This window comes from Marmota flaviventris, chromosome 2 (genome assembly GCF_047511675.1).
Source record: "Marmota flaviventris isolate mMarFla1 chromosome 2, mMarFla1.hap1, whole genome shotgun sequence".
NCBI classification, from domain to species: Eukaryota; Metazoa; Chordata; class Mammalia; order Rodentia; family Sciuridae; genus Marmota; species Marmota flaviventris.
The window spans coordinates 150,499,541-150,527,111 of record NC_092499.1 but is presented as its reverse complement, the minus strand read 5'-3'; the positions used below and the strand labels follow the sequence as shown (position 1 = coordinate 150,527,111).

General features: G+C 37.7%; 1 protein-coding gene and 1 pseudogene across 1 annotated transcript in view; one reads left to right on the top strand and one right to left on the bottom strand.

The window, feature by feature from the left end:
- Chsy1 (chondroitin sulfate synthase 1) overlaps positions 1 to 27,571 on the top strand; it is a 75,102-nt gene that overhangs the window by 29,109 nt on the left and 18,422 nt on the right. The gene's annotated exons all lie outside the window — the stretch shown is intronic.
- On the bottom strand, positions 8,283 to 8,476 carry LOC114080439 (H/ACA ribonucleoprotein complex subunit 3 pseudogene; annotated as a pseudogene).

The window sequence follows — 27,571 nt, the reverse complement described above, 5'->3', positions numbered from 1 at the left end:
TGTAGCTCAGTCATAGAGTGTCCTTGGGTTCCATCTCCAGTCCCCCTCCCTCCTACAAAACCATGTGAAAAAATTAGAGATAGGAGTCATGCAGCCATGAGCCCAGGAATGTTGGCAGCCACCAGGAACTGGAATGAGCCAGGCTTTCTCAGAGAGGGGGCAGCTCTGCCAGCTCTCAGACTTGTAATGTCCAGAATTGTGAGGGTATCTGTTTTTCAAGCCGCCAAGTCTGTGGCAATTTGTTATAGCAGCCTCAAAACTAATACAGAATGCTACCCAGAGTGTGGCCCCTCAAGATGTAAGGTCAAGGGCTCTATGGCCCCATCATGGAGCTGCACACCTGTAGGAGAACCATGTTCTCCAAACTTGTTGCATCTCTTCTAAAAGGTGATTAAAACCTGTCTTGCAGGTATGTTGTATTAAGTACCTGGCACAGGAGAAGCACTCAGTAGTAGTTTTTTTAAACTGAGCTGAACCCAGAGGTGCTTAACCACTGAACCCCATCACTGTTGATGTTGTCCCTGCTCACCTGGCTGTGTCAGGTTGGTCAGGTTTCTCTGTTAGAAAGCCATTCTTACCCTCTCCACTCTGCATACTGTGCTCTTGGAGAGGAAGTCTCTGTGGATAGCCCACACTAGAGTGAGGGAGTTTTGCTCTACTCCTTCAGGGTGGAATAGCTACATAATTTAGAATTTTTCTGTACAGGAGATTTGTCTACTCTCCCCCATTTGTTTAGTTACTTATGACTGTTGATATGGATTCATGGATGTTTAGTTTGTATTGTGGCTTATATACTACTTTATTTTGTTGATAAAATTGTTCTAGTTTTGGCTTTTGGGGGTTCTTTCAGTTGAACCTGCCTTTCTTTTATAGCACTTTCTTTCTTCTGATGCTAGAAGATGCCCCAGGCTCATCTTGTGTATTTCCTGCCCCAGTCTGAGAATCAGCAGTTTCTTTAAGGATCCCAGGATCCATTTTTTTGGAGAATACTATTAGAAACCAGGACCTAGGTACTGGGTATATTTGTTTACCAACCTATGTATAGGCAGATCTGTAAATTTCTCTGTATGTGGTTGTTAGGAACTTTTTGTTGCTGTGACCTAATACCTGACCAGGACAACTTAGAGGAGGAAAGTTTATTTTGACTCAGCTCATGGTGGCTGGAAGCAGAAAGAGGAGGAGGAGGAGCCAGGGAGACAAGACATGGCCCCCAGTGACCTGCTTCCTCTAGCCATGCCCCACCTGCCTATAGTTACCACCCAGAAATCTATTCAAATTATTAATCCATCAAATGGATTCATCTAGGTCATAGCTCTCATAATCTAATCATTTTACCTCCTGCATTAACACAGCAGCTTTTGGGGGACAACTTATATCCAAACCATAATAGTATATGACCATCTGCATTTATTTTAGTGAAAAGATGAATCCATACTGTGCTCTCCAACTCTAATCTTTACCAGGTGGGTCATTCTAGCTTCCTCCCTTTTCTTTATTGCCAACTTCCCACCCTAGCAGTAAGAAGCCTGGATTTCACCATCTGCCATCCATCTACTTAATTCTTCAATCCAGTATTCATTCTTTGTGGTTTTGGAATTTTATCATGTATCCTTATGGGAAATAACTTCACCAGCCAGACTACAGTGCTTATGTGCCGTTTCATTTGCCTTTAATCTTGAAGTCTCTACTCATTTTCCAGGTTACTTAGCAACCTTCTCCCTTCACCCTCTTCAATGAAGGTGTTGTATATGTATATAATACATTTAGGTTGTTTTTTCACAGTCTGCATTCTATCCTGGGATTCCTTGACCTCCTAAATGTTTTTTTATGTTTGTGTACATTGAAATTGCTTTTGTACTATAAAGTTCTGTGGGTTTTTTTTTTTTAATATTTATTTTTCAGTTTTTGGCGGACACAACATCTTTGTTTGTATGTGGTGATGGGGATCGAACCCAGGCCGCACGCATGCCAGGCGAGCGTGCTATCGCTTGAGCCACATCCCCAGCCCAGTTCTGTGGGTTTTGACAAATGCATTATCAGATATTCACTGGTAAATTTATTCTTTTTTTTTGTTCTAGGAATTGAACCCATGGGTGCTTAACCACTGAGCCACATTAACCACTGTGCCACATTGCAAGTCCTTTTTTAATACATTTTATTTATAAACAAGAGTCTCGCTGAGTTGCTCTGGGCCTCACTAAATTTCTCTGACTGGCTTTGAACTTGGGATCCTCCTGCCTCAACCTCCCAAGCCACTGGGATTACAAGCATTTGCCACCATACCTGGCTCCATTAACTTTTCTACAGAGTAGTTTCACTGTTTGGAAAGTCTCTGCACTTCACTATTCAGTGCTCCTCTCCCCCCACCCCTTACCAAGACCATGGCAACCACTCTTCCATAGTTTGGCCTTTTCTAGAATGTCATATAATTAGAACTACACAGTAAGCAGCTTTTTCAGACTGGTTTCTTTCACTTATCATTTAGATTCATCCATGTCTTCTTGTAGCTTGATATCTCATTTCTTTTTTATAGATGAATAATATTCCATGTTACGGACATGTACCATAGTTTGTGTATTCAGCTGTTGAAGGATATCTTGGTTATTTCCAGGTTTTGGTAGTTAGAATAAAGCTCTTAAAAACATTTATATGCATGTTTTTGTGTGGATATGTTTTTAAATCACTGGGTAAATACATGAATGTAATTGTGGAGTTTAGCTAAGATGCTGTTTAGCTTGGAGATACCACACTGTCTCCCACTGTGACAGTACTGTTGCGCATTCCTAGTAGCAGTGAATGAGAGTTCCAGCTGGTCTTCATACTCTCCAGAAGGGGACTTTGTCAGTGTTTTGGATTTGAGCTATCTTAATAGTTACATAGCAGCACTTTTTGTTTTAGGAAGAGATTTTAGAGCCCCATAAAAAACCCAGCCTAAGGGGCTTTTGTTTGATTCTGTATTTCTGTTTATAATTCAGGCAAGTGGCTCTTTCCATTTTTTTTTTTTTTTTTTGCCTAACTCTATGAGGATATGGAAAATTGTTGGATTGACCTTTGGGGTTGGTTTGAATTTTCTATTTTTATGGTTTTTCATGTGCCTTAAGCATCTAGAATATTAATACAGAGTGCTTATCCTTAATGGCAAATATTTTAAAGACAAGTCTAAACAGCTAATAGATTATTGCATTCCATATTTAATACCTAGATGATTATTAACAACCCAAAAGGATTTTGAAGAGATGTACATGAATCGTTCACTCATTTGTTGTTAAATAGATAAATTTAAAAAAAATTTTATTTGTTCTTTTTAGTTATATATGACAGTAGAGTGTATATTGACATACATACATGGAGTGTAACTTCCCACTTTTGTAGTTGTATATGACGTGAAGTTATACTGGTCGTATATTCATATAGTTAGGTCTGATTCATTCTACTTTCTTTCCCATTTCCTTTCCCCCACTTCCCCTTGTCCAGTCTGGTGAACCTCCCCACCACCACCTCTTGTAAGCATCTGCATATCAGAGAGAACATTTGGCCTTTGGTTCTTTGGGATTGGCTTATTTCACTTAGCATGATATTCTCCAGCTCCATCCATTTACCAGCAAATGCCATGATTTCTTTCTTCTTTATGGCTGAGTAGTATTCCATTATGTATATATACCACATTTTCTTTATCCATTCACTTGTTGAAGGACACCTAGGTTGGTTCCATAACTTAGCTATTATAAATTGAGCTGCTATACACATTGATGTGGCTGTGTCACTGTAGCTGCTGATTTTAAGTCCTTTGGGTATATGCCGAAGAGTGGTATAACTAGGTCAAATGCTGGTTCCATTCCTAGTTTTTTGAGGAGTCTCCATACTGCTTTCCATATTGGCTGCACCAGTTTGCAGTGCCACCAACAATGTATGAGTGTGCCTTTTTCCCTACATCCTCGCCAACACTTGTTGTTTGTCTTCATAATAGCTGCCATTCTGACTGGAGTGAGATGAAATCTTAGTTTTAATTTGCATTTCTGTAATTGATAGTGATGTTGAACCTTTTTTCATATATTTGTTGACCATTCATATTTCTTCTTCTGTGAAGTGTCTGTTCAGTTACATTGTTCATTTGTTGACTGGGTTATTTGTTTTTTGGTGTTAAGTTTTTTGAGCTCTATATATGTTGGAAATTAATGCCCTATCTGAGGTGCAGGTGGCAAAGATTTTCTCCCATTCTATAGGCTCTCTTTTCATGTTCTGGATTGTTTCCTTTGCTATGAAGAAGCTTTTTAGTTTGAAGCCATCCCGTTTATTGATTCTTGATTTTACTTCTTGCCTTTTAGGAGTCTTGTTGAGGAATTTCCTAAGCCAACATGATGAAGATTTGGGCCTAATTCTTCTTCTAGTAGGCACAGTGTCTGTGGTCTAATGCCTAGGTCCTTGATCCACTTTGAGTTTTCAACAGGTAAATTTTATTAAGTGCCTACTGTGTAATAATGGTGCTGTGTGGCAAGAGCACTAAGATGAGTAAACATACCTATCCTTGCCATTGTTGAATTTAAGAAAGACAGAACATGTATGTATTTGTGTGTATATTACATATACACATAAAATATATATTTGTGAATCTTTATATATATATTTCTGTAAGCCATTAAGTGCTTTTCAAAATCAACATCCAGCAAATAATTATGTACCTACACTGTACTTCACTGGGGGACTCGGGGGGATAATACACAGGTCTCTGCCCTTGTGGAATTTTGTCCTTGTGCAAGGTGATTATTTCATTAGTTACAACTGTGGTGCTCACATGAAAACAAGTACACAATCTGTGACAATATGAGCACTACCCCCCTGGGCTGGAGGGTGAGGATCCGAGGTCTGAATTGGTGCTTGAAGGTTGAGAAAGAGGTTCAAAGGCTCAAGTGGCAGGGTGGGGTCCTCTGAGAAGAGCCCAAGCAATTAGTGAAAGTTGACTAAATTGAGGGCAGTCAGGCAGTAGAGCCTGTGAATGTTATTTTATCCTTGCTTTAATTTGGATATTTTGCCCCAGCAAGGACTGTTATTACTTCATAGCCCAATCCCTTCCCTTCATAGGAAAATAAAGTATTGATGGTTTAATTAAATGTACTCTTGCAAAGAATGAATGTTTTTGAGAATATATTTATACTGTCATAAAATAGAAACAGTACAGACAAATATAGAATAAAAACATTCGAGGTAGTCAAGAAGGATCAAAGATGAGTAAGACAAGAATCCCACTTCCAAGGAGTTGTCCCAGGAGAGAGACACCATATGTAATCATGTCAGTGAGAAGTACTAACAGGCCTAGGAACAGGGTCTTGCAGGAAACCCAAGTCAGGGTGGCAGGGACAAGTCCATGTGTGGGGCAACTGCTGCTCAGAGCCTTGTGGAGGAAGACTGTACAGCACAGATATACCAGGGAATGAGGAAACATAGGATGAGGTCCCTGTGCTGTGACCATGTACAAGGTCCTATACAAGGGACAAGAAACAAGGTCCAAGGTCAAATGGCAGTGACAAAGAGGCATATAATGAGATTGCTGGTATAAGAATACGCTTAAGTCTGTTTACAGGTGAAAATTATTTGATTATAAAAAATAACTTTGGGAGAATTTACTTTTTTATATATTTTAAATCATAGAAGATTCTGTGCCATGGCAACTCCATGAAGAGCTTACTTAGTTTCTAGTAAATTTTGTATACTTCATTTTTTGTGGCCTTTCAAACTAAGTTTGATCTTTCTGGCATTGTAAACTCATTGATAGTGTGCTCTAGAAAACTTTTAAGGTTTTAATTGCTGACTTATAGGCTATAATATACTTGGTATTTTCAGGTCTTTACATATCATTCATATGTCAAAGCTTATAAACATCTATTAAAATTATATGGATGTACCCAATTGAAAAAAAAATTATTTTCTTTTAAGATGGCAGATGGAAACAAAAAACTTGTGGGGTGAGATCTTGCTTTAGTCATTGCTTTCCTGCAAAAAGGGCATATAAGTACTTTTGTGATAGAATCTATAGTGAAATAAGTTCCTTGAATTTTGCACAGGCCCTGGTAGGTAGGTGTTTGGTGCGTGATGGGGGAGGGCAGTGGGATGTGAGATGTGCTGTGCTGTGCCCATTAACCTGGAGTTGCTGCATCTTCAGTAGAAGTAAGATGAGGCTGAGGTGGGCAGGTGGAGTCATGAGTGCTGAGCGTGCACACGAACGTGCCTGATGTGTGTACCCAGCATGTTTCACAGTCCCTCCCCACCTGTTGCCTCCAACCCTGCAGGTGATGGATCCTGGTCACTCAGGACTGGCCCAAAGGAAACCTACTTGTCATACCTGGACTATGTGTTTAGGATCTCTTTTTGGAGGGAAAATGAAGAGTGAACTATACTGCCACTTCCTTCTGAGTATTTTTGCTTTTTTAACCACATTGGTGTTTTTAAAACACCAAATCATAGGAAATCGCCCACTACAGTAGGAACTTAGTAAATATTTATTGGCATGGAAGTTTGCCTTGCTTCAAGATCTGATCTGTCAGAGACATATTTTCTCAAGCTGTTGTATTTTGGAATAGTTTGAGTGACTTTAATCTAGGGCACTGTTATCATTTATACCGTTTCATTTTAGATCTTTTATGTGAGCTGTCTTATGGAGTAAATCTAATAAACCTAGGACTTACCTATTTTGTATTTTGACAGCACATTTTGTAATTTTTTTCAGTTTGGGAATAGTTTTTTTTGTGTGTGTGTGGTTTTGTTTTGTTTTGCATAGTACTAGGGATTGAACCCAGGGCCTTGCATATGCTAAGAAAGTACTTTCTACTGAGCCACATCCCCATCCTTTTTATTTTTTATTTTCAGACAGGGTCTTGCTAAAGTTACTTAGGGCCTCGCTAAGTTGCTCAAGCTGTCTTTGAAATTGTGATCCTCCTGCTTCAGCCTCTGCCACTTGGATTATAGGTATGCGCCACTATACTTGGCAGGAATAGTTTTAGAGTATTCAGTCTGTTTACTTTTAATATAATAACTGATACATGTGTTTAAATATACTATTTTTACTACTTGTGTTTTATTAGTCCACCTCTTCTAAATCTCTTTCCCTCCCTTCTTTTGGATTACTTTTTTTGTGTTTGTTTTTTCTTCTCTGCCATTTATTTAGTGTTTAACTAGTACAGATGATGTCATGCAGTTTAGACTTATTAAAGACAGTAAATCTCATTTTCCAGGAAATGCAAGGATTTTAGAACTCTGCAACTCCATTTTACTCCTTCCACCATTTGGGCTGTTGTCATGTGTGTTTATCCTACAAGACATCTTTATTACTGTTTCATGCAGTTAATTTCTGTTTAGATTTACCTTTATAGTTACCCTTCTCTTATTCTGTATTCCTTCATGAATCTTTGTTCTTCCATCTGTGATTCTTTTCTTCCTTTCAGAAGAATTAACTCTTTCAAATTTCTGTGAAGCAGATCTTGATGTTGATGAATTGTTTTTGTCAGGAAAATTTATTTCAATTTCATTTTTTTTCAAAAATTTTTGCAAAATTTCCATTAAAGCTGAAATATTTTTTTCAGTGAATGCTTGTATATACACACTTAGATTCTGTGTTTTATTATATTTCCTTTATTATGTGTATGTCCAGCCATCTTATTTTTTGATGTATTTGAAGGTAAATCGAAGCCATTGGTACATGTTTCCTCCAAGTATTTCAATATACCTTTTATTATCTAGACTTTACTATTGGTATAAGGTATTTTTCCTTTAGATAATATTTATATTCTTTTCAGTTGCAGTTTACCATTAAACCTATTATGTTTTATTTGTATTTTAGCAGAATATTTTAGTTTGGTGTTTTCCATTTGGTGTTTTTAGTAGCTTAATGTTCTCTGCTGAAATTCCCCACTTTGTCACCTATTTCTTGAACATATTAATCACTTTATATTAAAGTCTATATGTAGTAGGTATGGATTTCTTGTATTTGCCCTCTCCATCCCAATTTTCAGTCATTTGTGGGTCTAATACTGGCATGACTAGTAACTTTTTTAAAAAAATCATTTTATCTTTAATAACGTGGCAGTAATTCAAAATATGAAAAACGTGTTCCCTTTAAAGAGGATGCCACCTGATGGCCTCATACAAGCATGATCAAAGGCAGTCAGAGGAGACTGGATTCCAAAGGGCATGGGTGGTAAGAAAGCTTCATGGCTCACAGATTGACGCGTTTGGTTATGGATTCTCCGAAATGAGCAGGTGACAGATGAAACATGAAATTTAAGGGACCCTCAGAGAACAGGGCGCGGTTGCTGGGTCATGAGCATCTTGAATGTTTCTTGATGGTGATTCAGTGTCTCAAGTATTTGTCATCCAGGGAAAACCAGGCAGGATGGGCTGAGCAGGTCTATTGTCCCATAGGGTCAAATTTCTTCAGCGTGTAGACCCGATCTCCTTGCTCATTGAGATGATACTGGAGAAACATGACTATGTTTAAACCTGAGATTCCAAGTCTGTTTGCCATGACTAGTAACTTTTGACTCAGTTGCAAACATTGTGTGTAAAACATTGCAAGTCCCTGGATATGATTAGTGTTTTCCAATGAGAACATTAATTTGCTTTTGACAATGAACATAAGAACAGGTTATCTTACGCCCAACAGGGATTGAGCTGTTTCAAACTTGCCTCATCTTTATGAGTTGGTCTATTTCTGGTTCACTTGTGTTCTGAAGACACAGTTTTCCTCTCCTTCCTCCATTTTCCTCCTCCTCTGTGTGTGTGTGTGGGGGGTGGGGGGTGGGGGGGTGACTGGGGATTAGGACCCAGGGCATCACACATGCTTAGCATGTGCTAAGGGCTACACCCCAGCCCTTTACAGTCATTTAATTATAATAAAAATTTTTTTTTTAGTTGTAGATGGACACGATAACTTTGTTTTATATGTGGTGCTGAGGATCAAACCCGGTGCCTCATGCATGCTAGACAAGTGCTCTACTGCTGAGTCACAACCCCAGCCCAGCACTCAAAAGTTTATGAGGGTTAGCCTGTAGGTGGGAAGAGAAATAACAGTGTTAGATAAAGACAAGTACTTTGAGAGTATTTTGACAGTACTAACTTGTAAGATTAACCTTAAAGGGTTTTCATTGCAAAGTTTAAGGCACTTTTATACTTTGTTGAAATTGCTGTTTAAGTTGTCCTTCAGAGCAGAAGAATTACGTGCCAGTAGATTTGTTTTTACACTGATAATGTTATACCTGTATCAGTCCTCTCCTACTAATAAACCGAAGAGAGCCCCTAGTGTGTGTTCTGAGATAATACTAAGCAATTGGAGCAATTACTGATTTGATTATAACCTATGCTGGAAATTAAATAAAGTTTAAGTATAGAAAGATTCATTTTTACTGCTTTTTCTTCTTTGTTTACTTCATGCAAACATGTCTTATTGTTGCTTAGCTACTGACCTTGTATTTGTTATTTTTGTTTAACAGTCCCCCCCCCCCCACATGAAACACTGAATGTGTATAATTTCAGTCTAAACTCAACTCTTTTTATTTAAAATAGAAAAAGTCTTGTGGAATACAGGGAGATATCTCTTTATTATTTTTCTACAAATCTGTATATAAGTTGAAATGTTATTAAAATGAATGGATTTTTAAATGCTGTGTTTATGTTTTTTTATTCACTTTCAATATGAAATATGTCCTCAGACTTGAGTTTTATGATATTGACAGTTTTGAAGACTACAGACCAGTGGAATGTTAATTAGTTTGGATTTTTAAAATTGTTTTCTTCTGAATTGATATATATAGTATGCATTTTAGGCAGAAATATTACAGAAGTGACACTGTCTTCTCCTTGAATCTTAGCAGTTCATGATTTTTCTTTGTTTCACTATTGGTGGTCTCTGCCAGGCTTTTCCATTGCAAAGTTACTTTCTTTCTTATAATTAGTAAGCGCACTTGTGGAGAGCTGCTTTAAGGCTATATAAATACCCTGTTCTTCAAACTCACACCTATGTTTTAGCATCCATTGATGTTTCTTGACTGAATAAATTAATATTGTGATGTTTGCCAACTGGTGATTTTATAATCCTGCCATTGCTTCTACTGTTATTAGCTGTAAGTAAAGTTTATTCCTCTTCCCATTTATTTATTCATGTATGTGTTTGTATGAATATAGACTCTTGCATTCCTATTTTGTTCAATGGGTTATAATCTCTTACTGTTATTATATTTTCTTATTTAAATATCCCAGATTTGTCCAGTCCTTTTGTGAGGGTTCTGTGTTTTTCTGGATATGTTTCTATATTATCTGAGCAATTTCTTGCTTTCTGCTACAGTAAGATGTTCCATATTCTTATGTTTTCCTGTCCTAATTTCTCTAAGACCCTTGTTCCTTATAGTGGAAAATATTTAGAAGACAAAATCTGGCCCTAAGTATGCTCACTTCTGTTGGGTTGTTGCTGCTTGCAGGCCTCTTCAGTGGATTGAACTAGGAAAAGTATGTGTGTATCTCCATAATTTCACACTGATACCCCAAATTCCATTTCACCACCAAAGGGTTCTTTATTCTTTCTTTCCATGTTGTAATTCCTTTCTTAGATAGTTGAGAAAACCAGCTCTCATCATCCTCGGAGATTTACTTAGTGCATCAATTTCTGCTGTATGTGTACAATCTCCTGTTGGTGCCACATTTCTTCTGCTGGTGCAGTCTTGTCCTTACTACTCAACCAGCATTGCCACTCCCAGCATGCATAGGACCCTTTCTCAGTCTGGGCTCTGACACCCACTGCTGGGCTTTTGTGCCTGTCTCCCTTAGCCTTGCTTGATCCCAGGAGTGCCTTTTGAGGGTTTTTTGGTTTTGTTTTGTTTTTGGTATTGGGGATTGAGCCCAGGAGCACTTTACCACTGAGCTACATCCCCAGTCTCCCTTATTATATTAAATTGCTGCAGGCTGGCCTCAAACTTACTGTCCTCTTGCCTTAGCAGCCCACAAGTGTCTTTTTTTTTTTTTAAATTTATTTTTAGTTGTAGATGGACACAATACCTTTATTTTATTTATTTATTTTTATGTGTGCTGAGGAGTGACCCCAGTGCCTCATACATGCAAGACAAGCACTCTGCCACTGAGCCACAATCCCAGCTCACAAGTGTCTCTTTACTTCAGAAAAATTGGGGTTGGTAGGGCAAAAAGCCTACATTTGTCTTAAAATAGGCTTGTGTGTTTGTGTGTGTATGGAGATCAAATCCAGAGCCTTGCACATGCTAAGCACATGCTATACCACTGAAATACATCTCCCACCTCTTGAAATAGGCTTTTAATTTCAGTTACCTAATTCTAGGTGATACCTAAGTCTGGCACATGTCAGTGTAGCCCTCATTTTAAGAGTTTTTTGAACACTTGTAGGGAAATTTCACCAAATAAAAAAATTCTATTTTGATATTGTATTTTTTGAAGATCTATTTTCTTGGGTATTTCTCTGTGCCAGACATTCAGCTTTGCCTTTTTCCTAGTAGATTGGATCTTGTCTTGATCATTTCAGTATTCCTCTTTGAGGTTACTATATGAGGCATTTAATGTTTGACAAATTAACACGTATGGAGAACGTGATAAAGGTTACTAGGTTTTTAAGGAAAATATACTTTGTGAAGTGCTGTATTATTGTAGCTAGCCGGTTGATATCATGAGCTGTATTCTGAAAATTCAAATGAGTGATTTTTAAAATACTCTATTGTTAGGCTAAGTTGAGGAGCATTTGATGATACTAATTCTTACCATTCTGAAGGTTTGTATGGATGTGACTCTTTCGTGTTCTTTCAGCCAAAGATTTTTTTTTTTCAAATTTCCAGAAATGTAGTATAGAAGACAAGCCTTTTATTCCCATTTTAGGTAGTGATTTCTTTTTATTTTTGATTGTATATGCTGTGTTAATATAAAATACATTTATCAGGAGTGGACTTTTTCTGAGAAATATGTTAGATAAGATTTGTTTCAGGGTTGGAGATATAGCTCAGTTGGTGGAGTGCTTGCTTTGCATGCACAAGGCCATGGGTTCAATCCCCAGCACTACCAAAAAAAAAAAAAAAGTTGTTTCAGATATTTTGTTAATATTTTCCCCTTCAAATATTATTTGTTTCCTTGGTTTGGTGTGGTGTGGTGTGGTTTACTTTGGTTTCTCTTAAATAAAATTTTAATTTGGAACCAGGTTTCTCCAGAGAGTATGCAGCTATGCCAGTATAGAGTCAAGTAGCTAGCAGATAAACATGGCCCAAGTTCTTAGAATGTTAATTTTACCTGATGTTTGGGGGAGACAGAGTAATGTTTATAATGAAATAAACATGGATATCATAGAATATTATGCAGATTTGTGTGAATTTTTAAGATTGAAAACAATAACCTTAATATTTATTGGAGGACTGCTTTAGACTATGACCTAAGCCATGGGAATATTCACTCTCCTCTGCTATCAGGGAATACGTCTGTGTAGGAGGAAAAAACCGAGGAAATGACATGTTCTCTCACAAATTGATAAAGTCTGGTTTGCTTCTTTTCTTGAGCCAGTTTATTCATGATGCCTTTTCTAGCTTCTTAGATTCCATAGTTTACTGACTTTCCATAAAACACCATGTTCTTTCAGTGCATAATTTGATGAGTGTTCATTTATTTTCTGAAGTGTTATTTGTATGCTGTCATCTTATATAATGCTTCTTTCCAGAGCATTTGCACAGGAAACAACCTTGTTGTGACCATCTCGTGTAGCAGACCATCTCCAGCAGTCCTGCTGGCTGCTATACCAGCTGAGGAGGAAGTGCTCCTACAACATTGTGAGGCATCCTGTCCTCTACCTTGGGTCTCAGCGGCTGAGCTGCTTCCTTGAATGGATCAGTGCCTCTTGAGAAACAAACCTGGAAATTGGTTCTCCTGCTGATTGGAGACATGTTCTCCATTTCTTGTCTGTCTAATCTCACATCTTGTCTGTGTGACCTCTATCCCATTTCTTAAATCATCCCTCTTGGCTCTGAGGCTGCCCCAGGGAGAGAGAAAGGGGACAGATGTGGGTTTGTGATTGAAATGAAACTTCTCATTTAGGAGTGCAAATATTATGTGATATACATTAAAAATAACCTATTATTATTTTAAGCATGGAGCATTTTACTAGCTATCAATATTTGAAATAGAAAATAATGCCATATTAAGAGCATGGGAGGTAGAACAAATTATTAAACTATTTTCAAAATTAAAATTTTCACCTAGAGCAGAACAAGTGTCATATTTGCATGTTTAAATGTTAGAATGCTAATGATAATAGTCATGGGCAAAAATGTTAGACTCTTATAGTTTTTTTTTTTTTTTAATCACAGGACCCTTCAATTTTGAGTATGACTCTTTCAACAAGTAGCTATATAAGTTTATTAGAGCTGTATATTTTTTTCTCCTTGTTTGGGAAGCTTTGTATAATCTATGCAGATTAATAGGTATCGTGTTTATATTAGAGGGGAAATTAAGGACCAGGTTTTTTCTTAAATAACTGTTGAGTAGGTTGGTTTTAGTATATATACTAGTTTGTTTTTTTCCCTCTGAATCATCTATGCATATAGTGGTGATTTAGCAACTAGGAGGCACTGTAAATTATTGGTTATAATAAATTGATGTTATGCCCACAGCACAGCGAGCAAAAAGGATGAATTAGGGTCAGAAATAGTAACAGGCTTTTGTCCAGGAAACCTCAAAGCATGTAATGAGGTATTACCATGATGATTATGTTTAAAAAAAAAAAAGAGAGAGAAAGAAAAATCCAAAAGACAAAATATTGAAGCTTTAATAAAACAGATTAAAGATTTAAAAAAAAAACAACCTTTTTATATTTCTGAAAATCTCTTTGAATAGTCTAAGAGCTTTTAAGAAGTCTCTTACTATAATTTCATGATTTGTTGGTGGATGGAATATGTAATATTACAAAAAAAAACTTTATATTGTGATGTTTTCCTAATGACAGTATTTGTAACTTCTCCAGATGACCATTTTTAACTAGCCTCTCTTTTGATAATTAAGTAAAATTATTTCAAAATTTTAAATAACAGAAAATGATTCCCCTAAATTCTTCATCCAGATGTCTTGATTGTCGACACCACATTGGGTTTATCCTTTTCTCTGTATGTTATTTTTTCCTGAACTGTGTGAGTGTAAGTTTTAGGTATAATGCTTGTTTTTGCCCTTGAATACTTAATCATGTGTTTAGTGTGCTTGCTTGCTTCCTCCTTTTTTTTGATACCAGGAATTGAACCCAGGAGTGCTTAGACACTGAGCTATATCCCAGCCTTTTATTTATTTAGAGACAGGGTTTCACTCAGTTACAGAGACTATCTTTGAATTTGTAATACTCCTGCCTCTGCCTCCTGAGCTGCTGGAATTACAGATGTGCACCAGTGTGCCCAGCTTCAGTATGTTTTCATAAGAATGAAGACCTTCACTTATATAAACAGTGCAGTAATCAAAATCAGGAAATAAACATTAATATAATTATAACAGATATTAGTCATACTTCATCAATTATCTTAATTATGTCTTTCATAGTAAAAAAAATAAAAATAAAAAAAACCTCCAAGTTTTCCAGGTGCAGTTTAGTATCCCATGCAGCCTTGGTGTGTCTCTTAAGTATTTTAAACCCTGTCCTTGTTTTTGCTGTCTGTGACCTTGAGTTATTTGGCAGAGTGTCCCTCAGTTTAGATTTATCTCTGTCTCAGTTTCCCTCAGGCCAAGTGACATTATGTCCTTCTCAGTACATCACATCAGGAGTGAATGGTTTCTGTGATGTCTGTATGGGTAGTGTTAATCCTGATCACTTGCCAGGTTGTCTTAAGACAACTGTTTTTTTTACCTTTGTAATTAATAAACATCTTAAAGACCAATTCTTTGAGACCTTGAGATATCTGATTTCTCCTCTAACCATCATCCACTAATTTTAGCATCCATTGGTGGTTTTTACTTGAATTAATTACTGTGGTAGTCAAATGCTGTGTATTTACAACTCTACTAGATGGCAGTTTTTATATTGAGCAGCTTTATACTTGGGCTTTTGGTAATTGCTTTCTTTAGAAGTGACCTGAGAAGCCATTATATTGAAGTTGAATAGTGTCTCTCTTGTCCTCTGTCATCCATACAGTCAATGTGTCTTCTCAACTTTTGGACTGGATGGCCCAAAGGGAAAAGGTACGTGGCTGTTGAGATTGGGGACGGAGTCTGCTGAGTGTGTCCTGGATGCGTATTCAGCTGTTATATATTCTGTGCTCACTTTCCTCTTATTTCGGGGCCTTTTGGTATCTGGAACCCAGCACATTCTACTTTAAAGATTGGTTAAATACCCTTGTGTTCAATCCCTGGTATCAAAACAAACAAAACACCGTGGTTTTAGGGGTTAACAATCATTAATAAGATTGATCTGTAGTTATCTTGTTTTGTTTACTTAAAAATGCTGTTACTGAATCCAATTGTCACATATTCTTAATTTTTATATGCTAACAAGTACTTGCTGTGGTTTGAATATGGTTTAAGTGTGTCATACATTGTAAGCTTTTTGTCCCCAGTGTGGTAGCATTGAGAATTGATGGGGCCTATTGGGAGGCTGCAAGATGGGGCTCTTCCTCTTCCCTGGCTTCCTGTCTCACAGTGTGATTTTGTTCCCACTCTTGAATGCGCTCCTTCCATGTGTTGTCACCTGCCATGAGGTATGCAATAATGGGCCCTTGGTAGAGCCAGTGCTATGATGTTTGGTCTTTTAAACTCCAAACCTGTGAGCTAAATAAACTTTATAAGTACCCAGGATTGAGTATTTGTTATATTACACCCCCTTCCCCCCCAAAAAAAAGGACTAATGCAGTCCTGGTGATTTTATTCAAGAAATAAGTGACCTTCTATAGTAGTGATAATGAATTTTTACATGTACAGAATCTCAAAGCTAGAAGAAAGGACTTTGAATGTATTTACCATGAAGAAGCAAAATATTTGAGGAGATAGATACATTTAATCTGATTTAAACATACAGTGCATACTTGTTTTAAAAAAAAATCACATGATACTCCATAAATATATCTATGTATTAGTTTAGAATTTAATTTAAGGATATATAGGAAATCAAAGTCTACATTCATATAAAGCCCAGATACCATGACATTTTCCCCCAAATTGGTTTTTGGTTTTTGATAATTAAAAAAAAAAAAAAAGCTGTCTAAAATGCAACAATTTGCCTCACCACTACTTTTTTCAACCTATTAAATTATTCATCCTCAATTTATAGTCTTTATCCTGTAGTCTTAACTATTCCTCCCAAATCTCTAAACATAACAAACTACTATTTATAAATGAACCTTTTTTTTTTTGGTACTGGGGATTGAACCCAGGGGGATTTAACCATTGAGTTACATCCCCAACTCTTTTTTGTATTTTATTTAGAGACAGGATCTCACTGAGTTGCTTAGCACCTTGCTTTTGCTGAGGCTGGCTTTGAACTTGTAATCCTCCTGCCTCAGCCTCCTAGCCCTTATGTGCATCACCACACCTGGCCTAAATGAACCTCCTTAAGGTAAAACACACACACACAACAAATCTAAGTTGGAACCATTTCCCATTCACACCAGCGTGTACCATCAGTGATCAGAGATGCCCTCAGTCTCTGCATCAGCCTCATTCTGACTCTCACATCCTGCTGCCTCCTCCCTCCTTGGAGCAGTGGGTAGGGTTCTGGTACAGCATCAGCCACCTCTAAAGTTGCTGAAGCTCACAGCTTGCACTCTCTGCTCATTATGTGAGCTCAGGTTGAAAGCTGAAGTGTATCCGGAGGCCTGAGGGTTTTCCTCCTCAGCTGTGTGTCACAGGCCCTTCTCTAGCTGGCTTGCTGCTGGCTTGACATTTCTCTGACTCCTCCTGGTCCCCCACTGGGAGGGCATAGAGGCAGACTCCCAATCTCTCTTGGGCATAGTTCAGGAAAGGCGGCAGGTGATAGTCTTACTTCTCTTATTTTCCATCTGATTGGCCTGGCTTCTCTAAGAATACATCAGCTGGAATAAAAAGAGAGGGAAAGCCCTTGCCAGCTAGGGCCACCAAAGCTGTCAGGGAACGCCTGTCTGCATTTCTTCCCTGCTGCTGGTTTTCCTAACCTCTCGTCATCTATCCATCCAGTGACTCACAGCTGCAGCCCTTGCTAAAATTTAGTTCTTCTGACTTAGTGCATTCCTGTCTACCTTCTTCACCTGCCCAGAAGCCTACAGGAAGAGAGCCCCCCACTTGTCCATCCAACAAGTGAGTCAGATTAGCTGCAAAAAGACACAAAGGAGTTAGACCAGGGCTGCTGCCTACCAACTTGCTTCCTGTTCTTAATGTCTGTCTCTGTCTCTCTCTCTCCCTTCCCCCTCCCCCCTCCTTTTTTTTGTTTTTTTTGGTGGGTCTTGCTATGTTGTCTGGGCTGGTCCCGAACTTCTGGGCTCAAGTAGTCATCCTGCCTCAGCCTCCTGAGTAGCTGGGGCTATAGGTGTGTCCCACTGCACCTGGCTTATGTATCCTTTCTATTCTACTCTTTTGACCTCCACCTTGGTCCATAGGATTTGAGATGGTACCTCCTGCCATAGCACCTTCATGTTGATATTCATGGAAGGTTGGGGAACAGTAGGAATAGATGATCCTTTCTTCAAATACAGGCCTTGTTATATAAAGAATATAGTATTTTTGCTGGGAACTTGTGTGAGCAGACACACAGCCTATGAGAAGCAAAGCAGGTGCCAGCTGTTTAGGCTCTGCATTGTATTTACAGTCATATTATGTCTGATGGGACCACACACCCAAGTGACTTTGTTTATAGCTAGTGTTTTTGTATAAAAACTTCTCTTACATTCTACTTTGATACTCATAAGACCAAAAATTTTTAAAATGATTTCTAGAAGTAAACTGATTCATGAAATGACTACATATAGTGACTTTTGTCTTATTCAGCCTACATTGTCGTCTTGTGCCTCAGTGATCATGAGTATATGGAATTTTAAAAATGTATACTTATTTTATGCTATCATAGGGTATCGCCTAACTTTATTTAACTGGTGGGTATTCACAAAATATCTGTTGTGCAAATTGAATTGTATGAAAGGATTTTCTATTTCTTGTACCTTATATAGAATGACGCTTCTAGAGCTTTGTTACTCTCATATATTCTGGTACAGCTGTAATGCTGGTTAGACACAGGGATGAAATGAACTGGGGCTGTTTGTGGTCTTCGAGGGTTCTATTTTAGGGAGTGATGTCTGTTTTTAGTTTCTCCAAACTGCCTTTTATGCACAAGACCAAAGTAGGATGAATGTATACCACAAAGTAAGGCCACGCAGAACTTCATGCATCATTTTTTCTGTTTCTAGTGTTACTTCCAGTGTTTTCATTTAATTTGAATAAAATGTACTTAATTTTTAGAGGACTAACATAAAACTTTATTTTAAAATGACCTTTTAAAAATTTTATTTTTAATTGTGGTAAAATATACACAGTAGCTTGGTATAGTAGTGTACACCTGTAATTCTAGCTATTTGGGAAACTGAGGCAGGAGGATCACAAGTTTGAGGCCAGCCTGGGCAACTTAGCAAGACCTTATCTCAAAAAAAGACCTGGGGAAATATAGCTCAGTGCTTGCCTAGCCTCTCAAGGGTTCAGTTCCCAGTACCCTCCCCACTCAAGTATATATACATGTACATACACTATATATTTATCAGCTTTTCATTGCTGTGACTAGAATATCCCTCAATAACTTAGAGGAGGAAAAGTTATTTGGCTCACAGTTTCAGAGGTTCAGTTCATGGTCAGCCAACTCCAAATTAAAGCAGAACACCATAGCAGAAAGGCGTGGTGGAGAGCTGCTCAAATGTGACAGCCAAGAAGCAGAGTGTGAAGAACCAGGAACAAAATTCAAATCTCAAGACACACCTCCAGTGTTCCACTTCCTCCAGCCACATCCTGCTTGCCTACAGTTGCCATCCAGTTAGTCCATCCAAATTATTAGTCCACCGAATTGATTAATCCAGTGATCAGATCATACCTGTCATAATCTAATCATTTCACCTCCTGCATTAATATAGGAGCTTTTGGGGAAACACTTCATATCCAAACTGTAACATACATGTAACGCAATATTTGCCATCTTAACCACTTATTTTGTTTATTTGTTTTGTGGTACAGGATTGAGCCCAGGGGTGCTTTACCACTGAGCTACAGCCCCCCCAGCCCTTCTTTTTAATTTTGAGACAGGATCTTGCTGAGTTGCTTGGGGTCTTATTAATATGCTGTGAATGGCCTCAAATTTGCAATCCTCCTGCCTTAGTCTCCCAAGTTGTTGGGATTACATTCATGCGCCCCACTCTTAACCACTTTTAAGTGCACAGTTTAGTAGTATTAAGTGCATTACATTGTTGTGAGACTAATCTCTAGAACTTTTTAAAATCTGAAATTACTTTTTTAAAGTAAGATATTCTATTAGAATTGGAAAAGTAGGAAGCCAGAGGCATAGCACTGACAGATGCCACAAGTGTTTTGGTGTCAGGGAGTCACGACCACTCAAGCACGGTGGCTTGGCATCAGGGAGCTGAAGAGCAAGGAGAAGCTGAGCTCTGGATGGGAATGTGGATTGCTTGGGGGGGGGGTGGGGGGACTACATTTTGGAATGTGGTTCAGTTCAGCCAAGTCTGCTCATGTCCAAAGGCTCTAGATCAGGAATCAGTAGGCTTTTTTGTAAAGGGCCAAATGGTAAATATTTTTACAGTCTATGGTTTCAGTCCTAGCCATTCAGCTCAGCCTTTAGCGCAAAAGCAGCTTTCGACAGTAACTGATTTAAGTGAGCTGTGGGCATCGAGTGCCAACCCCTGCTCTAGGTGGGCATGATGTTTTTGATTTGAATCTGTAACCCCTGGCTGTTTCTTTATCAAGGAAACCACTTTCTTAGAGCTCATTTTCTCCTCTGTAAAGTGGGAACAATACCTATAATAACCAGGGATAGGACATAATTACATGAAATAATATGTAAAATGCTGCTCAGAAAGTAGAAGTAACTATTGCAGGTTTTTTGTGAAATGTCATTCTTGGGTGATATTTAAGCCGTAGATTGTTCTTAGGCCTCTGTTTTAAATTCAATAGCAAATTTATAACTTGCATGACTTAGGAAAGGGCGGAACAGCTACCTACAGCAGACACTTGAGAAATACAGTGGAGATAGATGTTAATTTCTCTAGCCTGTACCAGGGTAGCTGTTCCAGGATGATGTGGACTTCATAGTCGTTGAGAGATCCAGGTTCTTCCATTTTGCTTCACTGCCATCTTCTGTAGCATTGTCCTTGATGAAGATGGATCACATGATTACTATGCTGAGGTTATAGCCCTAGAGAGACGATGGGGGACATATCACTTCCACTCACACTCTGCAGGAAAGGACTTGTGTATATGGTCATACCTCTAACTTGACAGAAGGTCAGACAGCTGGAGTCAGGCCACAGTTTGTCAACACAGAAAAAGGAGGACAGATCTCATGAGGTCACACTCTGTGTCCTATGGTGAATCCCAAGTAGCCTGTTCTCTTGTAGACTGGATTTTTCTTTCTCAAGTTACAAGTGTAAGTTCACTTTTGGAATTCAAGGCAATGGACCAGGGTCAGAAGGTTAAGAAATATAATTGCACAATGCAGTGTAATTGGCTTTTAAGTTAAAAAGCTCCTTATTTGATATCAAATTAGACTTTCTTTTTTTTTAAAATTTTTTATTGTTGGCTGTTCAAAACATTACATAGTTCTTGATATATCATATTTCACACTTTGATTCAAGTGGGTTATGAGCTCCCATTTTTACCCCATATACAGATTGCAGAATTACATCAGTTACACATCCATTGATTTACATATTGCCATACTAGTGTCTGTTGTGTTCTGCTGCCTTTCCTATCCTCTACTACCCCCCCCTCCCCTCCCCTCTTCTCTCTCTGCCCCCTCTACTGACATTCATTTGTCCCCCTTGTATTATTTTTCCCTTTCCCCTCACTTCCTCTTGTATGTACTTTTGTATAACTCTGAGGGTCTCCTTCCATTTCCATGCAATTTCCCTTCTCTCTCCCTTTCCCTCCCACCTCTCATCCCTGTTTAATATTAATCTTCTTCTCATGCTCTTCGACCCTACTCTGTTCTTAGTTACTCTCCTTATATCAAAGAAGACATTTGGCATTTGTTTTTTAGGGATTGGCTAGCTTCACTTAGCATAATCTGCTCTAATGCCATCCATTTCCCTGTAAATTCTATGATTTTGTCATTTTTTAATGCAGAGTAATACTCCATTGTGTATAAATGCCACATTTTTTTTATCCATTCATCTATTGAAGGGCATCTAGGTTGGTTCCACAGTCTTGCTATTGTGAATTGTGCTGCTATGAACATCGATGTAGCAGTGTCCCTGTAGCATGCTCTTTTTAGGTCTTTAGGGAATAGACCGAGAAGGGGAATAGCTGGGTCAAATGGTGGCTCCATTCCCAGCTTTCCAAGAAATCTCCATACTGCTTTCCAAATTGGCTGCACTAATTTGCAGTCCCACCAGCAATGTACAAGTGTACCCTTTTCCCCACATCCTCGCCAGCACTTGTTGTTGTTTGACTTCATAATGGCTGCCAATCTAACTGGAGTGAGATGGTATCTTAGGGTGGTTTTGATTTGCATTTCTCTGACTGCTAGAGATGGTGAGCATTTTTTCATGTACTTGTTGATTGATTGTATGTCCTCCTCTGAGAAGTGTCTGTTCAGGTCCTTGGCCCATTTGTTGATTGGGTTGTTTGTTCTCTTATTGTCTAATTTTTTGAGTTCTTTGTATACTCTGGATATTAGGGCTCTATCTGAAGTGTGAGGAGTAAAGATTTGTTCCCAGGATGTAGGCTCTCTATTTACCTCTCTTATTGTTTCTTTTGCTGAGAAAAAACTTTTTAGTTTGAGTAAGTCCCATTTGTTGATTCTAGTTATTAACTTTTGTGCTATGGGTGTCCTATTGAGGAATTTGGAGCCCGACCCCACAGTATGTAGATCATAGCCAACTTTTTCTTCTATCAGACGGCGTGTCTCTGATTTGATATCAAGCTCCTTGATCCATTTTGAATTAACTTTTGTGCATGGCAAGAGAAAGGGATTCAGTTTCATTTTGTTGCATATGGATTTCCAGTTTTCCCAGCACCATTTGTTGAAGATGCTATCCTTCCTCCATTGCATGCTTTTAGCCCCTTTATCAAATATAAGGTAGTTGTAGTTTTGTGGATTGGTTTCTGTGTCCTCTATTCTGTACCATTGGTCCACCTGCCTGTTTTGGTACCAGTACCATGCTGTTTTTGTTACTATTGCTCTGTAGTATAGTTTGAAGTCTGGTATCGCTATACCGCCTGATTCACACTTCCTGCTTAGAGTTGTTTTTGCTATTCTGGGTCGTTTATTTTTCCATATGAATTTCATGATTGCTTTCTCTATTTCTACAAGAAATGCCATTGGGATTTTGATTGGCATTGCATTAAACCTATAGAGAACTTTTGGTAATATCGCCATTTTGACGATGTTAGTTCTGCCTATCCATGAACAGGGTATATTTTTCCATCTTCTAAGATCTTCTTCTATTTCTCTATTTAGGGTTCTGTAGTTTTCATTGTATAAGTCTTTCACCTCTTTTGTTAGGTTGATTCCCAAGTATTTTATTTTTTTTGAAGATATTGTGAATGGAGTGGTTGTCCTCATTTCCATTTCAGAGGATTTGTCGCTGATATACAGGAATGCCTTTGATTTATGCGTGTTGATTTTATATCCTGCCACTTTGCTGAATTCATTTATTAGCTCTAATAGTTTCTTTGTAGACCCTTTTGGGTCTGCTAGGTATAGAATCATGTCATCTGCAAATAGTGATAATTTAAGTTCTTCTTTTCCTATTTTGATGCCTTTAATTTCTTTTGTCTGTCTAATTGCTCTGGCCAGTGTTTCGAGAACTATGTTGAACAGAAGTGGTGAGAGAGGGCATCCCTGTCTTGTTCCAGATTTTAGAGGGAATGCCTTCAATTTTTCTCCATTCAGAATGATGCTAGCCTGAGGCTTAGCATAGATTGCTTTTACAATATTGAGGTATGTTCCTGTTATCCCTAGTTTTTCTAGAGTTTTGAACATAAAGGGATGCTGTACTTTGTCGAATGCTTTTTCCGCATCTATCGAGATGATCATATGGTTCTTATTTTTAAGTCTATTGATGTGGTGAATAACATTTATTGATTTCCGTATATTGAACCAGCCTTGCATCCCAGGGATGTCAAATTAGACTTTCAACAAACATTTTCCATTGGCTAGAGTCCTTGGTTGTTAGAAATTGGTAATCAGTATATTCTATTTGTAATTTTGGTTTTATGTGTGCTATATTACAATTTACTATTATATTCATTTATAATTTAACATATCAATGCCATAATTTGAGGTATCCTTAGATACTTAACCTAAATTCTTCCTGGAAAATCATTCTGGCTATACAATAGATATAACCACTTGGGAATACTCTTGAAATACGGTATAAAGTAACATAGCAATTCAGATGAGAAAGTTTCTCTTGGGGTGTCTACCCTTATTAAAGCCACATGTTGTGGTTTTCCCTGCCATAATTCTTGAGTTTGGGTATGCATTTGTGATTAGACTTATATTTGAGGGACATAGGAATGCCTTGTCATTAGTTATCAATGTTTAACCTTAGCTCAACAGAAGGAACATAGTAACGAGCTTACAGTCAGTTTTTTCAATATTTTGAATGAAAATCTCAAATTGGATAATGCTACCTTCTTTCATGAAATAGAGCAACATTTGTGACTCATGAATATTTGCATAGATAACATACTTGGAAGTGATTTATGTAAAACAGTAAAACAAAGACTGAAATAGTTAAACATGCTTTGTTTCTTTTTATTCTAGGATTATGCCTATAGTTCATGTGAATTGCTAGGGTCATATACAACTAATGTAGTATATTGTGTGTTTGACTAAGACATTTGGAAAGAAAACAAGGGATTTAAATTATGGCTTTACTGCTTATGTTGGCTAATTGTTCTGTAGTGTACTTTCTTAGGTATGGATCTTAATATGGAATACCACTTGATAACATTAGGGTCATGGCTAATTGTTGTGGTTTTTCTTAGTTATTTTAACATTAATTGTACCCTAAGGTAGTAACAGTGGTTAGCCCTGAGCAGTAAGAATGGAGTGTGTGTGTATATATATATATATCCTCTCTGAATTTTTCTGTTTCTGCCCATGAATGAATAACCTCTCCCAACACACATCCTTTTTTGCATGGGCACAGTTCCATCTGACACCTGTTCATATAAATGGGGCATAAGAAAATGCCCATCAGGAGACTGGGAAAGAAGAAGAAGAAGAAAGAGGTCTTCATTTCTTCTAGTATAACTCATTCTTATGAGGGTTAGGAATATTCCCACTGTTCAGTTAGCATATGCTTATGAGCATCTTATTTTCCTGAAATAGCTAACATTACTGATAAATAAAATCAAGTTATTCTATTTATATATACTTTTATTTTTATATTTATACATAACATATTAGCTAAAGAGAGGCTAATGAAAATTGTACTTTTAGTCTCAGTTGACACATGACTTATTGCTTTGCCATTAGCCTTTAAGTTTCCTATCTCACTTCCATGAATTTTTTTTGTTCTCGTAGCTTATAAATTTTATTATCTCTTTCTTGGGTTGATCCTGATTGATAAATAGAATAACTTGATTTTATTTATCAGTAATGTTAGCTATTTCAGGAAAATAAGATGCTCAGAAGTATAGTTATTACTCTGACATATTTATAAATATGCATATATTGTATACTTTACAGGGAGTATAATTAGTTTTGCATCTGAATGAATTATTTTGCAAATATAAGAGTAGGATTTTTTTTGAGGGGGGTAGTGCTGGGGATTGAACCTAGGGCCTTGTGCATGCAAATTAAGCACTCTGCCAACTGAGCTATATCTCCAGCCCTTCACAGTAGGATTTTTTAAGTGTCTCCTCTTTTTCCCAGTATTTTATTTAATTTATTTTTTTATAGTCAAACAGGCATTTTAGTTTTTTTCTTTTTTTAATTGATTTTATTTTTTAAATACATGACAATGGAATGCATTGCAATTCTTATTACACATATAGAACACAATTTTTCATATCTCTGTTTATATATAAAGTATGTTCACACCAATTCATGTCTTCATACATGTACTTTCTTTTCCCATTTATTTTTATAATGAATGTATGTATTAGCCTTCTGCTACTGTAACAAAATACCTGAAATAATCAACTTAATAAGGGCTTTATTTTTGTTTCAATCCAAGGTCACTTGGTCCTGTTGCTTTTGACCTGTGATACACACAGTACATCATGGTGGGAGCTTGTGGCAGAGGAGGCCTATTCACTTCATGGTGGCCTGGAGGCAAAAAGAGATAGGGGAAGGGGTCAGGGTCCTGATATCCCCTTGAGGGTATGTCCCCCATGACTAAAGACTTCCCACTAGGCCCCACTTCTTAAAAGTTCCACCACCTCCCAGTAGTGCTAAGAGATGGGGACCAAGCTTTAGCACTGTGAACCTATGGGGAATATTCCAGAGCCATACCATGGTAATATATATTGCTTTATATGATAAAAAAAGATTTAAAAATAGTAATCACAAGTGACATAGCTATTTCTACAAGAAGACACTTTAAGAATCACATGGTTTATGGGTGTAGGCTTATAAAAATGCTGTTTGTAAGACTATCCTTTGTTCATTATCTCCCCTTTTATTTTCTTGTAGCCAGTCCTTCTTATAAGACACATCTTCCGGAATCTGTTCAAAACTCTAAATAAAAAAGTAGATAAGAGCCGGGCATGGTGATGAATGCCTGTAATCCCAGCAGCTCAGGAGGCTAAGGCAGGAAGATGACAAGTTTAAAACCAGCCTCAATAATTTAGCAAGACCCTGTCTCTAATTAAATTATGTATATATTTTAAAGGGCTGGGAAAACCCCCCCAAAATTGAAATCCAAATGTTCTCTCTGATATGTGGATGTTAACTCACAATAAGCAGGGGATGGGGGCAGAGGTGGGGTAGAAGTTCAGTGGATTAAACAAAGGGGAAGGAAGGGGGAATGGGAATAGGAAAGGCAGTAGAATGAATCTGTCATAACTTTCCTGTGTTAATATATGAATACATGACCAGTGTAACTCCATGTCATGTACAACCACAAGAATGGGAGTGTATACTCCATGTATGTATAATATGTCAAAATACATTCTATTGTCATTTTTAAAAGAACAAATAAAAATTACTTAAAAAGTAGTTAACATCTTGTCCTTTTGGCCTCCTTTTCAGAAGTACATTCTTGAAAATAGAATTTGACATTTTAAGACACCACTGTTTATCCTCCTACCTTTTGTGGTTTCACCGTCATCCTTTCCCAACCAAACCCACACAGAGTCAAAGTCAGGGCTTGGGATTTAATTTAGAAATGGAGGCAAGGTTAGAAAGTGGGATTGTTCAGGGACTTAGAGGTAATCATGTGTATCAGTGATTCTATTCCAGGTGGGAGCAAGAAGTATTGGCTGTAATAGATTAAATGCTTCTGTATTTGCTTAGAAGCAGCTTTCTCATTCTTTTCCTTTTAGCACTTAATTATTATATAACTTTATTTAATGGTGCAGAATATCAAATATGAAACAAGGAATATAGGGGCAACATTGATGGCAAGATAGTTGTTCTGGCTATATAATTCAGAACTAAAATTAATTTATAATTTAAATTGCAATGATGAAGTGTCATTTTGAAATTCTTTTAAAGTGTTGCCTGGCCTACTGCACTGTTTCTCAGGTGAGGGACCCCTACAAAATGTATGGGCACATTTGAATAGAATAAGAAACAGAGGAGTAGACATGTTTAGTTGAGAGAGGTTTGCCTTGAATGAACTTTTTAATTGTTTCCTTCCAGTTTATAGTACTTGGCAGTCTGTGTGTTAATGTAAATAATAAAGCATAATTTACCATTCTTTATTTTTCTAATTTAAAGATTACTTAACTCCACTACTTCTAGTAATGACTTTCCTGTGGAAGACTTAGTAACCACATGCAAAGGGCCCTAGGAAAAGCACTTAGTGCTTTTAAGTTACTCCACTTTCATGAAATGCCTCTGGATCCTACTGTGTTCTGGTGTCAGGCCAAGATGGCACAGCTGACTGCTTGTACCCAAGGAGAGAGTAAGTGGGCACAAGGGAGGTGTAAATGTGCTCTGTGATAGTCCTTCCTTTCCTGGTACCCTATGTTGCTGAGACATGGTGCTCTCACCTACTCACAAAACAAAAATGACTGCAGCATCATTTCCACAACCAAGAGAGTGTGTTTTCTTAAGAAGTGAAGGTTCTTGAAGATGCACATCATCCTAGTGTGGAAGATCATCTTCCTTTATTGCCAGGACTATGTGGGTTGTGTACACATTAAATGGGAGACTCTTCAGCTCTACTGATTACCTTTTTGCTTTTTCCAACCT